General features: G+C 45.8%; 1 pseudogene; it reads left to right on the forward strand.

The window, feature by feature from the left end:
• The first annotated feature begins 2,570 nt into the window (after positions 1–2,570).
• On the forward strand, positions 2,571–3,488 carry LOC130493213 (olfactory receptor 10R2-like; annotated as a pseudogene).
• Positions 3,489–14,538: the final 11,050 nt, after the last annotated feature.

The raw sequence follows: 14,538 nt of genomic DNA on the forward strand, positions 1-14,538 counted from the left end.
AAGACATAAAAATAAAGCCTCCCCTCAAACCAGGGAGAGATAGACTCGAGGGGGCATACCCCCCAGGCAGAATGGGCAAAAGCCCCCTTTGGCTTCCCCCCCACCCACAGAAACTGCTCCCTCCCCACACACACACAGACTCTGCTTTCCCCCACACACACACACAGGAGAAAAAGTATAGATTAAAGCCCCCAAAGGGGTCTTACTGTGGCTGTCTTCTGTTCCAGCAGGAGGGGCTGGGAGGAGGACTGGGTAATCCAAGACGATTCCATTTAAGCAGGGGACGTTTTGCTCTGGAGATGCATACAGGATCGGGTGATCCATTCATCCCAATAGGGAAAAGGGAAAAGGGGAAAGCCCATATCTCGGGGGGCCCTGACCCAATGTTTACAAAACTTGGGGGGTCTCTTAAGAAGGCTTGTCTGAAGCTCCGCTGAAAGTTTGGGGTCTGTACCTCCAAAAATGTGCCCCCTGCAGCCACAGAAAGAGAAAAGGGGGAGCCGATATTTCTGCCCCCACTGAACCCATCTTTACAAAACTTGGGGGGTCTCTTAAGAAGGCTCGTCTGAAGATATCCTGAAGGTTTGGGGGCTGCACCCCCAAAAAAGCACCCCCTGCAGCCACGGAAATGGAAAAGGGGGGAGGGAAAAGGGGTGGAGCCCATATCTCGGGACCCCCTTACCCAAAGTCTACAAAACTTGGGGGGTATCTTAAGAAGGCTTGTCTGAAGCTCCACTGAAAGTTTGGGGTCTGTACCCCCAAAAATGCACCCCCTGCAGCCATGGAAAGGAGTGAATGTGCACAAGCACCCCCCCCCCACACACACACACACGAGGATTTCTCTCACTTTCTTTCTCCCCGGCCCGGCTGCGCATCAGCTGATTCCTCCAGTACTCAATCCTGACTGATTGGCCAGAGGAAGACCCAGCTTGGCAACCAATTGGCTGGGGGAGGAGAATGCTGCTTACTGGCAGCCCCAAATTTGCCGGATTTATTCGTGAACTCCCGAACTCGCTGAATTCGGCTCCCCCGGTTTCCCGCCATTTTTTAGTTCGGTTTGTCCCAAACTAAAAACCGCCGAATCAGGGGAAATTCGGCTGTTTTTTGGTTCGGGCCAAACTGAATCGACAGCCCTACCTGCTTAATGCAGGATCAGCCTAGAGCATCCCTGACAAGTGCTTGTCCAGCCTCTGCTTAAAGACTGCTAGTGAAAGGGAGCTCACCACCTCCCTAGGTAGCTGATTCCACGTCAAAAAACTCTTACTGTAAAACATTTTTCCTAATATTCAGCCGGTACCTTTCCTCCCTCAATTTAAACCCATTATTGTGAGTTGTCCTCCCCTCTGCTTCCATCAGGAACAGCTCCCTGCCATCCTCTAAGTGACAGCCCTTCAAGTACTTAAAGAAAGCAATAGTGTATTGAATGTGTTGTGTATTGTGTTCGGTGTTAAATGTAACGTTTGAAAATAAAATTTAATTAATAACAATAACAATCCATTTTTGGATGTCCTGGGGTATAAAAATAATTCCAGGATACAAGTGAAGGGGTCTTTAAACCCCTAGACAGAAATGTGTAATTACATTAGAATTATAATTAGCCAAAACATCTTAAAAGAGAATTTACCTTGCAGTCAGTTTTTATGTCTCCAAAAAAATTGTATTGCTGGAAAAAGTGTTGCCAAATACTTTTGTATAAAGCAGTGGTTCTCAATCTTCAGCTCACAGAGAGCCACTCTAGCAATTAGGTAATGGTAGTCCCCTGTGCAAGCACCAGGTCATTACTGACCCATAGGGTGATGTCACATCTTGACATTTACTAGACTAGACTATGTTTACATGGTTGCCTTCCCCAGTAATCTACACTTGACCCCCAGCAAGCTTGGTACTCATTTTACCAACCCCGGAAGGATGGAAGGCTGAGTTGACCTTGAGCCCGCTACCTGAAACCAACTTCCATCGGGGCCGAACTCAGGTTGTGAGCAGAGCTTTTGCCTGCAGTATTGCAGCTTACCCCTCTGCGCCACAGAGCTCCTTCTCTAGCAATTGTGTGCGTGTAAAGTGCCTTCAAGTCACAGCTGACTTATGGCGACCCCTTTTGGCAAGAGACTAACAGAGAGGTGGTTTGCCAGTGCCTTCCTCTTCACAGCAACCTTGGTATTCCTTGGTGGTCTCCCATCCAAATACTAACCAGGGCTGACCCTGCTTAGCTTCTGAGATCTGATGAGATCAGGCTAGCCTGGACCATCCAGATCAGGTCTCTAGCAATTACCATCAACCAAAAGAGCCACATTTGCTATACCTCAGGAATGCTCAGAGCTTACTCGTTCCTAGACAGTGGCTGTTCAAGTTGGTAACCAACTGCCAACCACAAGCTCTACCAGGCAAGAGTCTTGCCCCTTTACCTGAAACATGGGGCTGGTGCCATATTTGGTAACACAACTCCAAATAGCCACCAGCAGTATATCAATATCACTTACAAACCACTGAATATCACTGGTATAAAGTCTCAATTGACTGGCACTGTTAGAGATTTGTAAAAGAGTTATCTTTTCTTTGCAGATGCTGTATCAATGAAACAAGAAAATCAAAGCATGGTGACAGAATTCATCTTGATTGGATTTTCCAGTTTCCTAAACCTGCAGGTTCCGCTGTTTGTGGTATTCTCCATCATGTACTTGACTATTTTGGCTGGAAATATTATCATCATTGCTACAATAAAGCATGACTCCAACCTCCACACCCCCATGTACTTCTTCCTCGCCATGCTCTCCAGTTCAGAAACCTGCTACACGTTCACCATCATCCCCAATATGCTTGTCAATCTTCTAAGAGAAAAGGCAACTATTTCATTCATTGGCTGTGCTATTCAGATGTACATATTCCTGGGCTTGGCATGTACAAACTTGGCATGTACACTGCTTCTTACAGTGATGGGATATGACCGATACGTGTCCATATGTAAACCTTTACGTTATCCGGTTCCGATGAATCAGAGACTCTGTACCAAACTGGTTGTCTTTTCAGTAATAGGTGGCTTTCTAATATCTGCAACCTCTTCATTTTCCGTGTTTACCTTGCCATACTGTGGGCCTAATAAAATCAATCTTTACTTAAGCTGGCCTGTGCCCGAAATTATATAGGGGAAATTTTCATTTTTCTGTTTGGTGTTTTGGTAGTGGTTTTCTCGTTTCTTTTGATCCTTCTCTCATATATTTTAATCTTAAACACAATCCTAAAAATCCCCACCGCGGAGGGGAAGCGCAAAGCCTTTTCAACTTGCGCCTCCCATCTCATTGTGGTTGTTGTGCACTTTGGGTGTGCTTCCATCATTTACCTGACAAACATTAAAGGAGGACATTTTTATCTCAGTCACCTACACACTGGTGACACCACTGCTGAATCCTGCCATTTACAGCCTGAGGAACAAGGATGTCCAAATAGCACTCAAGAAATCCCTGGGCAGAAACACATGCAGATGGAAGATGTGAGAAGCATTTTTGGAGGATGAAAGAGTCTTGTCATAAATCTTACTTCTGGAGGAAACAACAAATTACCACCTTGAAAAAGATTCATAGTGCCCACCACTTAGCATTTGCTACTCTACAAAGCAAAAATGTTTTTGACACAGATGTAGGCATTTGTGAATATTGATCTACCAGTAATTAAAAATGTATTCTGGAAGAAGGGACATTTAGTTTTTAAATATCACTTCTCATTTTCAGCTTAGTAGAAACAGGGAGTACTCTGAGTACCCAGCTTGCTGGGCATAAAGGGAAGATGACTAGGGAAGGCACTGGCAACCACCCCATAAACAAAGTCTGCCTAGAAAACGTCAGGATGTGATGTTACCCCATGGGTCAGGAATGACCCAGTGCTTGCACAGGGGACCTTTACCTTTTTTTACCTAGAAACAGGGAAACAAATTGGATTGAGATGGTGGTATCTCAAATAAAATTATAACCAGACAGTCCTAAAGACAAAGAGGTTAGGGAATGTCTGGACAGTAAACAGAGATGGCTGATCCCTGAAAACAAGCAGGCCTCTGCTTGTATCTAAGTTACAAGATCTTGAATGTAGCATTTGTTGTACAAAAAGATGAACTTCCAGGTGTGATCCGTCTCGAGGGCAAATCTCAGTTCGTTATGCTAATCTTTCTCATTATTTAGAGACAGAGAAGTGGTTCACGTAAAGTCATTAAGTCTTAACCTAAAATGAATGAAAAGGCATATGCCCGTATGATCATCATCAGTCATCAGCTGACCTGCCAACCTCCAGATGGTGGGGGAGAAAATAGACACCACTGTACTAGTATCTGGCGATAAGGAAATCAGTACAGGAGCGAAAACAACATGTAGGTGCAAAGAAAATTTATATGCTACTGTGTCTAAGATAATACTCACTCATAAATACATAGAAAGAACCAAACACACAATAATCTCATGCACAACCATACAAAACCATCTCAAGGATGGTGGTAACCAGGAACAGTTCAATACAAAAGAGCAAATGTCTCTCAAAGTTTGTACATCAATCTTCTGTATTCATCTCATGCAGGTAAGTAAGCAATGGTAATCATTATTAAATATTCAAGAAGGAATGCTTCATGGAGGATACGGCCGTTTCAAATTCTTTCCAATTGAATTCTTCATCAGTCCTTCCTATTATAATATACAGTAATAATTTTAAAAAATGCAATTTTGTTATATTTACAATAATAATTTACAAAAATACTTTATATAATAAATATATACAAAAATACTTACAAGCATGTTCCTCTTATATTGCACATCTTCAGTAATAAATTTCAAAGTGCTGTAGTTCCCATGAAGGGTAACATTCACAAATGTAACCATGTATGCAATGTGAAACCAGCTTTCTAAATACCTATCCGCTGTGAGAGGCTTCAAATTTGATTACGTGCATCTGTGCTGTGCAGGCTGCAGTATCGGCCACTCTTAAGGGTATACAACACAATTATTTACAGAAAGCAAGACAAGTTGTTTTCTAAATGTAATCCATAAGGGGTTATTGTATTTAAAATGTGGATAAAATATGATTCTTTTTGCCTAAGTAACCTTTCATTATCATCCCTGTTGAACCTTTTGGGATTTAACCGCCAAAGTACAAAAAAACGCAGATCATTTTCGCTATGTCGAAGGCAGAGGAAATGATCAACCACAGGAGCTGTAACCACTTGTGACCTGATCCTAGATCTATGCTCCAGTATACGTGTCTTAATAGCTCAAATGCTGGATCCAATGTAAATCTTGCCATTGCCTACTTACCTGCATGAGATGAATACAGAAGTTTGATGTACAAACTTTGAGGGACATTTGCACTTTTGTATTGAACTATTCCTGGTTACCACCATCCTTGAGATGGTTTTGTATGGTTGTGCATGAGATTATTGTGTGTTTGGTTCTTTCCATGTATTTATGAGTGCGTATTATCTTAGACACAGTAGCATATAAATTTTCTTTGCACCTACATGTTGTTTTCACTCCTGTACTGATTTCCTTATTCCCAGATACTAGTACAGTGGTGTCTATTTTCTCCCCCACTTCTGAGTGGCACTATGGCGAATATGACTAATACGTTTGCCTTCAGTGTAGCTGAACGAGATTTGATATTAAGAGACTTACCTAGTGTATGCGATGTGGACTTTGATAAAGACGAAATTGATATATCAGCATTGAGTTATAGTTTGAAAAAGCTAACTCGTACAGAATTACATGCTGCTGTACTATCCGATTATGTGAGAGCCAATATTATCCCTAGGGGCCTCAGAATGAACAAAATCCCCACTTTTTTAAGGGGAAATATCGAATTCAAAGATAAATGGGTAGCCATCTTAAATCGCTGCTTGATTGACTTGATGCTGCTTATTATAGATCAGGCTAAGAAAGAAGCAGTCAACATTAAAACAGACATACAAAAACCCCGGCAAACTCTAGAAGAAAAAATGGGTCCTGACAGCTTTAAAATACAGATTGAAAAATTGGAATTAGAGATAAAGAAATTTTCTGAAGAAAGTAAGGAATTCAAAGCAAAAAAGTTTAAGAGGGACAAAGATGATTACTCTTCCAAGAAGGTGTATCTATGGTATTACTCTGAGGAATATAGAAACGATAGACGTCACAACCAGGGCAGGATGAGTGGTAATCAATCTAACAAACGGCAGGGCTACAGGAGAAATAATCGATTCAGCGAAGCTGATTCTAATAGTGACTCCATATCTAGTTCAAGCTCCAACAGGAGCTATGGACTCCGCCCTCGTGATGAAAGTGTGCATTTTTCCAACAAACGCCCTTACAGGAAGAAGACAACCTGATTGTAAATTTGTCTTCTAGAATTTTGACACCTATGGAAGTGAAAGTACTGAATTATGGTTTGGGTTTTGTTCCGACCCCCACATATTCCTCTTTTCAGACTCGTGTTGATTTATTCAAGTTATTCAGATTAATTAAATAAAAGATCATTTCAAAACCGCATCTGGTCCTTATACTCTATTTTAACCTAAATCCAAGTTCAATCCCAACAGTACAAACCCAATGATTAATGCATTTCAAATAGCTGTCACTAGGGATATACAGAAACTAGAAAATACAAGAGTTCCCAAACATTATAATTTAACTTTGATGGAAAAGACTGCTCTTGATAATTTGGCTTCAGATACCAATTTAATCATCCATCCTGCTGATAAAGGTGGAGCAATAGTCCTACAGGACAAAAAGGATTACGTTGAAGAAATCATGAACCAGTTAAGCCAAACAGATTACTATCAGAAAATTTCTAAGGATCCCACAAATATTATTTCAACCCTTATTAACAATATTATACAGGAAGCACTACATAATGGAGAAATTGATAATTCCACAGCCGAATCCCAGGATGCCCGTTCTATATACTTTGCCTAAAATTCATAAACCTGGAAGAATTCCTCCCGGGCTTCCCATAGTATCCGCCTCGCAAAGTATTTTGGAACCATTGGCCCAATATTTAGATTTTCATCTCAGACAGTTCACAGTAGACACAGAATCCTATTTGCAAGACACCGGAGATTTTATATGTTATATTGAGAATGTACACATACCAACCAACTGCATTTTGGCCACTGTTGATGTAGTTGCATTATATACTAATGTCCCTCTAAATTACACCCACAGAGTGATTGAACAATTACTTACATCCCGGGTTGATCCGGTTCCTTCTTCCAAGTTTTTGTTATGCCTTTTGGATATAGTCTTTAAACACAATTTTTTTAGTTTTGACAACCAACTTTACTTACAGGTGGGCGGCATTGCCATGGGCTCTGCCGTTGCTCCAACAATAGCCAATATATTCATGGTGGATTTTGAACTCAGATTTATTTACAGTGATAATCCCTTTAAAAACTCCATTTGGGGTTTTAGACGTTACATCGATGACCTCGTCTTTCTGCTCTCCCCTAATACTAACTTTGATGAATTTATGTTGTGGCTTAACAATTGTGCTACTATTAAGTTTACTGGAAAATGCAGCACACAACAAATAGCCTTTTTAGACACCTTGGTGTATAAGAACAATGACAATAAATTGGCTGTCACCCTTTATAAGAAGGCGACTGATAGAAATGCCCTTTTGCATTTTAATTCATTCCATCCAGGGCATTTAAGACAAAATTTGCCTTATGGGCAATTTATAAGAACTAAACGGAATAACACCACTCAAAAAGACTATGAAAAAGCGGCCACAAGCTTAACGTCCACCTTAGTTCAGAGAGGCTATCCATCTAACATCATTAATAAAGCCAGAAACAGAGCAGACAATTTAGATAGACAAAATTTATTATATAAATCCAAATCTAGGGGTCAACATGATCAATCTCTTACTTTCGCATTACAGTATACACACTTATCTCCATTAATTACTCAGGCGATTAAGAGACATTGGCATTTACTGGCCGAGATCCCGGGATGTAGCAATCTACCAAAAATCGGGTATAGAAAAACAGCCTTCATCAAAGATAGGCTAGTACATTCTGATATTTATAGTAATATTAATACATAATCCACTGTCGGACATTTTAAATGCCATAGATGTCTTGCATGCAACTTCGCCCTCGAAGTGAAGGAATTTAAAAGGACTGATTGTAATTTCACCTTTCAATTGAGGTCCTTTACTAATTGCAACATGAATGTAAACATGAATGTATACTGCTTACTTTGCCCGTGCGGCAAGATTTACGTTGGATCCAGCATTCGAGCTATTAAGACACGTATACTGGAGCATAGATCTAGGATCAGGTCACAAGTGGTTACAGCTCCGGTGGTTGATCATTTCCTCTGCCTTCGACATAGCGAAAATGATCTGCGTTTTTTTGTATTTTGGCGGTTAAATCCCAAAAGGTTCAACAGGGATGATAATGAAAGGTTACTTAGGCAAAAAGAATCATATTTTATCCACATTTTAAATACAATAACCCCTTATGGATTACATTTAGAAAACAACTTGTCTTGCTTTCTGTAAATAATTGTGTTGTATACCCTTAAGAGTGGCCGATACTGCAGCCTGCACAGCACAGATGCACGTAATCAAATTTGAAGCCTCTCACAGCGGATAGGTATTTAGAAAGCTGGTTTCACATTGCATACATGGTTACATTTGTGAATGTTACCCTTCATGGGAACTACAGCACTTTGAAATTTATTACTGAAGATGTGCAATATAAGAGAAACATGCTTGTAAGTATTTTTGTATGTATTTATTATATAAAGTATTTTTGTAAATTATTATTGTAAATACACACCAAGGCCATAGCTGGTGGGAGGGAGTCAGAGAGAGCAAGGGAGGAGGATGGTGAGAAGAGACATTCCAACCTGGGGCCTGCTGGACGCAGCGCCTGAACCAAAGAAAGGCAAAAGGCCTGGACTGCTTTTATGAGTCCAGGGGAGCACACAAAGCAAAAGCTTACAGACCCTTACATTCTGCCCCCCTTAAGGCCCCCCTCCCCCGAGTCCGGGTGGACGAGGCTTGTCAGGATAGGCAGAGTGAAACTCTCGAACCAGGCGGGGAGCCGCTACATGGGGAGCGGCCACCCATTCGTCATGGGCGGGCCCCAGGTGCTTCCAGCGGATCAGATAGAACAATTTTCCTTTTTTCAGCTTAGAGTCCAATACTTTGGAAACTTCAAGATGCGATTCCCCCCCCCCCACAACCGTAGGAATTTCGGACTTAGGGAGGGGGTGGAAGTGAGGGGCAGCGACGTACGGTTTAAGTAGGCTGATTTGGAACACCAGATGTACCCCTCGAAGAAACTTGGGGAGTTCCAACTCCACCGTGACGTCGTTGATCACTCGAGTGATGGGAAAAGGACCTACATACTTGTCACTCAGCTTTTTGCAAGGCCAAAGTGAATGTAGGTTCTTTGTGGAAAGGTAAACCTGCCCTCCCACCTTGAGTTCCCACCCCGGAGACCGATATTTATCGGCCTGGTCTTTGTACTTGCGCTTGGCCCTTTCCAGGTTTTTCTGCAGCCAGGGCCAAGTGGTCTGCACCACCTGTACCCAATCCTGGACCTCCTGCACCCCTTCAAGTTCAGGAGTGATGGTAGGAGAACCAAAGGGCCCAAAGTCTTTTCCATAAACCACATGAAATGGACTGAAACCTGTGGAGGAATAGGGGGCATTATTATAGGCATATTCAGCAAAAGGCAGTAGGTCTACCCAGTCGTCCTGGTGGTAATTGACATAACACCTTAGATAGCATTCTACCACAGCATTGACACGTTCGGTCTGACCATCGGTCTGGGGGTGGTAGGCTGAAGAGAGTCCTTGTTCCTCCACCCCCATGACTTTTAGGAAGGCCCTCCAGAATTTGGCAACGAATTGGGCCCCTCTGTCGGAGAGGACCTTCCTCGGGATCGAATGATACTTCACCACGTGATTAAGAAACAGTTTAGCCAACTTTTGGGCCGATGGTAGTCCCGCACAAGGAACAAAGTGAACCTGTTTAGAGAATAAGTCTGTTATCACCCACAGTACAGTTTTTCCCCGACTTGGGGGCAAATCAGTGATAAAATCCATGGCGATTACTTCCCAGGGCATGGTCGGGGTCTCCAGAGGCTTTAAGAGTCCAGGAGGCTTTCCCATTCGTTTCTTGGCAGTGGTGCAAATGGGGCAGCTTCGCACATACAACTCCACATCGGCTCTCATACCTGGCCACCAAAATTGACGCCGCAATAAATGCAAAGTCTTTACAAACCCAAAATGCCCTGCAACTTTGGCCCCGTGGACCATTCCCAGCACTTCTTTTCGGAGTACTTCGGGGACATAAAGCCTACCCCCCTGCAACCAAAAGGAGCCCTGTTGGTCGAGATTTGCGGGGAGAACCTGCTGATCCGCCTCCCTCAGTGAAGCGTCCCGGAGCCGCTGTTGAAAAGCCTCCGGGACTCCTTTGAGGGGAGGAAAATCCTGGCGGTGGGACTGGGACCGGGTGGTTACTGCAAGTCCCGAGACTTCCCCTCTCTGTTCAGGGGTAAACAAGGAATCTACCGGTCGGTCAAAGTCATTGCGGTATTGGGGGAGCCTAGAAAGAGCATCCGCTGACGCATTGTCCTTTCCTGGCACATGTTTCAGGACAAAGCGGAATTTGGCAAAAAACTGTGCCCAATGAATCTGTTTCGCGGTGAGCTTTCTAGCCCCTTTTGAGACCTCCAGGTTTTTGTGATCGCTGCAAACTTCAAAGGGGATCTCTGCCCCCTCCAGGAAATGCCTCCAAATGGTGAGGGCATGTTTAACAGCTGCGGCTTCCTTCTCCCAAATGGCCCAGTTGATTTCGGATTGGGAGAACTTTTTAGAAAAATAGGCACAAGGTTTCAGCTGACCGTTCTCGTCCCGTTGCAAGAGGGCCCCCCCCATGGCAACGTCAGAAGCATCGACCTGGACCACAAAAGGTTTTTCACAATCAGGGTGCGCGAGAACGGGTTCGGACAAGAAAAGCCGCTTGAGCGTATCTAAAGCCTGCTGACAGTCCGAAGTCCATTGCAACCTAGCAGAGGGCAAGGCGGCTCCCGCCCCTTTCCCTTTTGTACGCAGGAGCGAAGTGAGAGGGAGCGCCACCTGGGCAAAGTTAGGGATGAAGTTTCGGTAAAAGTTAGCAAAGCAAAAAACTGCTGCAAATGTCTGCGCGTGGTGGGGGGGTCCCACTCCATTACCGCCCGAACCTTCTCGGGATCCATCTCTAAGCCTTGGTGGGAAATCACATACCCCAGAAAAGTGATGGAAGGTTGATGGAAATCACATTTAGAAACCTTAGCAAGCAGTTTGTGCTCGCGCAGCCGCTGCAGCACCTCGCGCACCAGTTGTACACGCTCCTCCATGGTTTTCGTATAAATGAGAATATCGTCCAAGAAAACCACCACCCCGCGGAACAATAAATCATGAAGTACTTCATTAATCAATTGCATGAATACACTCGGAGCCCCCGAAAGTCCGAACGGCATCACTAAATACTCAAACATTCCAAAACAACTTGAGAAGGCAGTCTTTGGTTCGTCCCCTTCTCGTATGCGGACACGGTGGTAAGCCTCCACCAAATCCAATTTGGTGAAGATTCGGCCCTCCTTCAATTGTGCGAGAAGGTCTGGAATGAGAGGGAGGGGGTAGACTGATTACCATTCAGTCTACGGTAATCAATACACAGTCTTAAGTCTCCCGTCTTTTTCTTGACAAAGAAGGCGGGGGCCGAGTATGGTGCCTTTGACGGGCGGATAAAGCCCCGTGCCAAATTGGTGTCCAAATATTCTCGCAACACCGCCTTTTCATTAGGACTCATGGGGTAGACCTTCCCTTTGGATAATTTGCCATCCCCCACTATTTCAATAGCACAGTCCGTCTCCCGGTGGGGGGGCAATTCGTCGCATTCCCGCACGTCAAACACATCGGCAAACTGGGAATACTCGCTGGGGAGCTGGGGCAGGGAAGCTTTGATAGAAGGGACCCCCAAGAGGGTGGCTGCGGGAGTTTTAAGCACTCGGTCTTTATCATGGAATTCACACAGGTTGCGGGGAAAGGTGAGCGTCCGCTCGATCCAGTCTATGGAAGGATTGTGCTCCAGCAACCAGTTCATCCCTAAAACAACGGGCGCGGCAATGGGAGCGATAGTAAAATAAAGCCATTCCCAATGCTCCCCTACGGCCATGACGACCGCGGCGGTGCGGTGAGTAACAGGCCCCTTTTGAAAGTCACTGCCATCCATCTGGGAAAAGCGGATGGGTTCAGGTAGCCGCTTTCATTTAACTCGCAATTGTCGGGCAGCCTCTTCGCTTATCAGGGTGCGGGCACAACCCGAGTCAACTAGGGCCGTAAATTCTAACATGGGCCCCCCTTTTGGCAACGAGAGATTGACCTTTACATATACATAGTCTTCCTGAGCACTTACCATCAGTGGAGCTCCTTGCACAACGTTCGGAGCGGTCTGCTGAGGAGCCCCCTTTACAGCAGACCAACGGCGTTTTTTGCTGGCATGTCCCAGTCCTCGTCCTCGCTGGAGGAAGCAGACACGGTATTTGTAATCCATGACTCTGATGAGTCAAAGGTTTCATTTGTAATCCGTGGCCCCGATGGGCCAGAAGTGCCCGAGGCTTCGACCTCGGTGCGTGCGTGCATTGCCGAGGGTGCGCCCCGTCGGCTCGGTGTGCCGCTCCGGCGGTGAGGTTGCCCCTCGGGAGGGGGCTTCTCAGGTTCGGTCATTGCCGGACGAGACGGTCCCGGACGTCCGGGTCGGGAAGGGCATTGAGAGGCAAAGTGTCCTCTTCCCCCGCAAACGAGACAGGCCCCGCTCTCAAAGCATTTGTGGCGTTCGGTCACGGATGGTCCTCCCCCCGAGGAGGGACAAGAGTCCTTCGGACCGCCGGGCCTGTCTCCACGGGTCTTGGTCTCCCGTCCGGTGCGTTGCCGGGACAGGAGCAGCAGCTGCTTTCGGTTCTCGATGTCAGCGGCGTGACGAACCCACCCTTCAACATCGGGAGGGTTACCTTGCATGAAAGCCCAGTGTTGCAATTCCGGGTTCAAACCTTCGCGGAAATACTGCACCCTGGTAGCTTCACTCCAGTCCAAAATTTTACTCGAGAGCGACTGAAATTCGCTTGCATACTGCGTGACCGACTTAGTCCCTTGACGCAGTTGTAGCAAGGCAGTTTTTGCTCGCTCACCCAAATGCGGGTCCTCGAAACGGTGTCGAAGGGCGATCATGAAGTCATCAAGACTTCGCAAGACCGGGGAGCGGAGCTCATACTGCAGTACCATCCAGGCGGCCGCCTCACCCTGTAGAAGAGACGCCACGTATTGGACCCGGGATTCTTCCGAGGTAAAGGTCCGGGCCTGTTCCCGCATAAAAATGTCCACTTGTACCATAAAAAACGTCAGCTGGTCACTCGACCCGTCATACGTGATCTTCAGGTCTCGGCGGGCCGGTGGAGCGGGACGGATGGGAGGTGCGGGAGCCACAGGTGGGCCTGGTTGCTGCCCTCCGTCCGCCGGAGCCACGGGTGGCGTCGGAACCTTCAGGTCGTCCATGGCTTGAGCCATGTCCAGAATCACCGCGTTCATGGCATCCATCCGGTCCAGTAATTCCTGGCGCTCCTTCTGCCAGCGCTGTTGCTCCTCATCCATCTGGTGAAGCAGCAGGGCTTCCTTTCAGGCGGGATTGTCCTCGAACCCCAACCCGTGAACCGCAGTCCGTCGTGACCACGTGTCGCTCTGCAGGAGCGACCAACCCTGGGGAGACTCCAGCCAGGTATTCAAGCGGGTAGACTTGGGCTTTGTACCCAGACCCGATCCCGAGTCAGCTCCACTGGGCGTCTTCCCAGTCGACTTCCCTTCCGAAGGGGCCGGATCGGGCTGCTTGGGTACGGCGCTGTCCTTCTTGTCGTTGTCATCCCCGTTGTCTGCCATAGCTGTCCAAGAATGGTACAGGAGCAGGACAACGAGGCAGAGGACTTGCAACTTAATGTGAGGGTTCCCAACCTCCCTGTGCAAACTCCATAAAATCACTTGCTCAGACGGTCATGCAGAAACAAGGAACTTTATTGGAAGCTTCAGGTTAGTATAGGCCTTACAATGGCAAAGTTGCAAGTGCTAGCAATTTCACAAAGACAGAATTATAACCCCTACAGGGAAGCAGATGTCAAAAGCATGTTATGGGAATCTACGAGATAATTGTGCATGGTACAGGAACATCAAAGACCTCAGGAAGCTCGTTATTACTATCTACACACCAAGGCCATAGCTGGTGGGAGGGAGTCGGAGAGAGCAAGGGAGGAGGATGGTGGGAAGAGACATTCCAACCTGGGGCCTGCTGGACGCAGCGCCTGAACCAAAGAAAGGCAAAAGGCCTGGACTGCTTTTATGAGTCCAGGGGAGCACACAAAGCAAAAGCTTACAGACCCTTACACTTGCTTACTTTGCAGCGCACACTTCCATGTTTGCAAGATCAAGGAGCTCTTTCACATGCAGACATGCTAGCAGCAGAGGAAGCAAGCACCACAGTAGAGGAAAG

This window comes from Euleptes europaea, chromosome 1 (genome assembly GCF_029931775.1).
Source record: "Euleptes europaea isolate rEulEur1 chromosome 1, rEulEur1.hap1, whole genome shotgun sequence".
Taxonomy (NCBI): Eukaryota; Metazoa; Chordata; class Lepidosauria; order Squamata; family Sphaerodactylidae; genus Euleptes; species Euleptes europaea.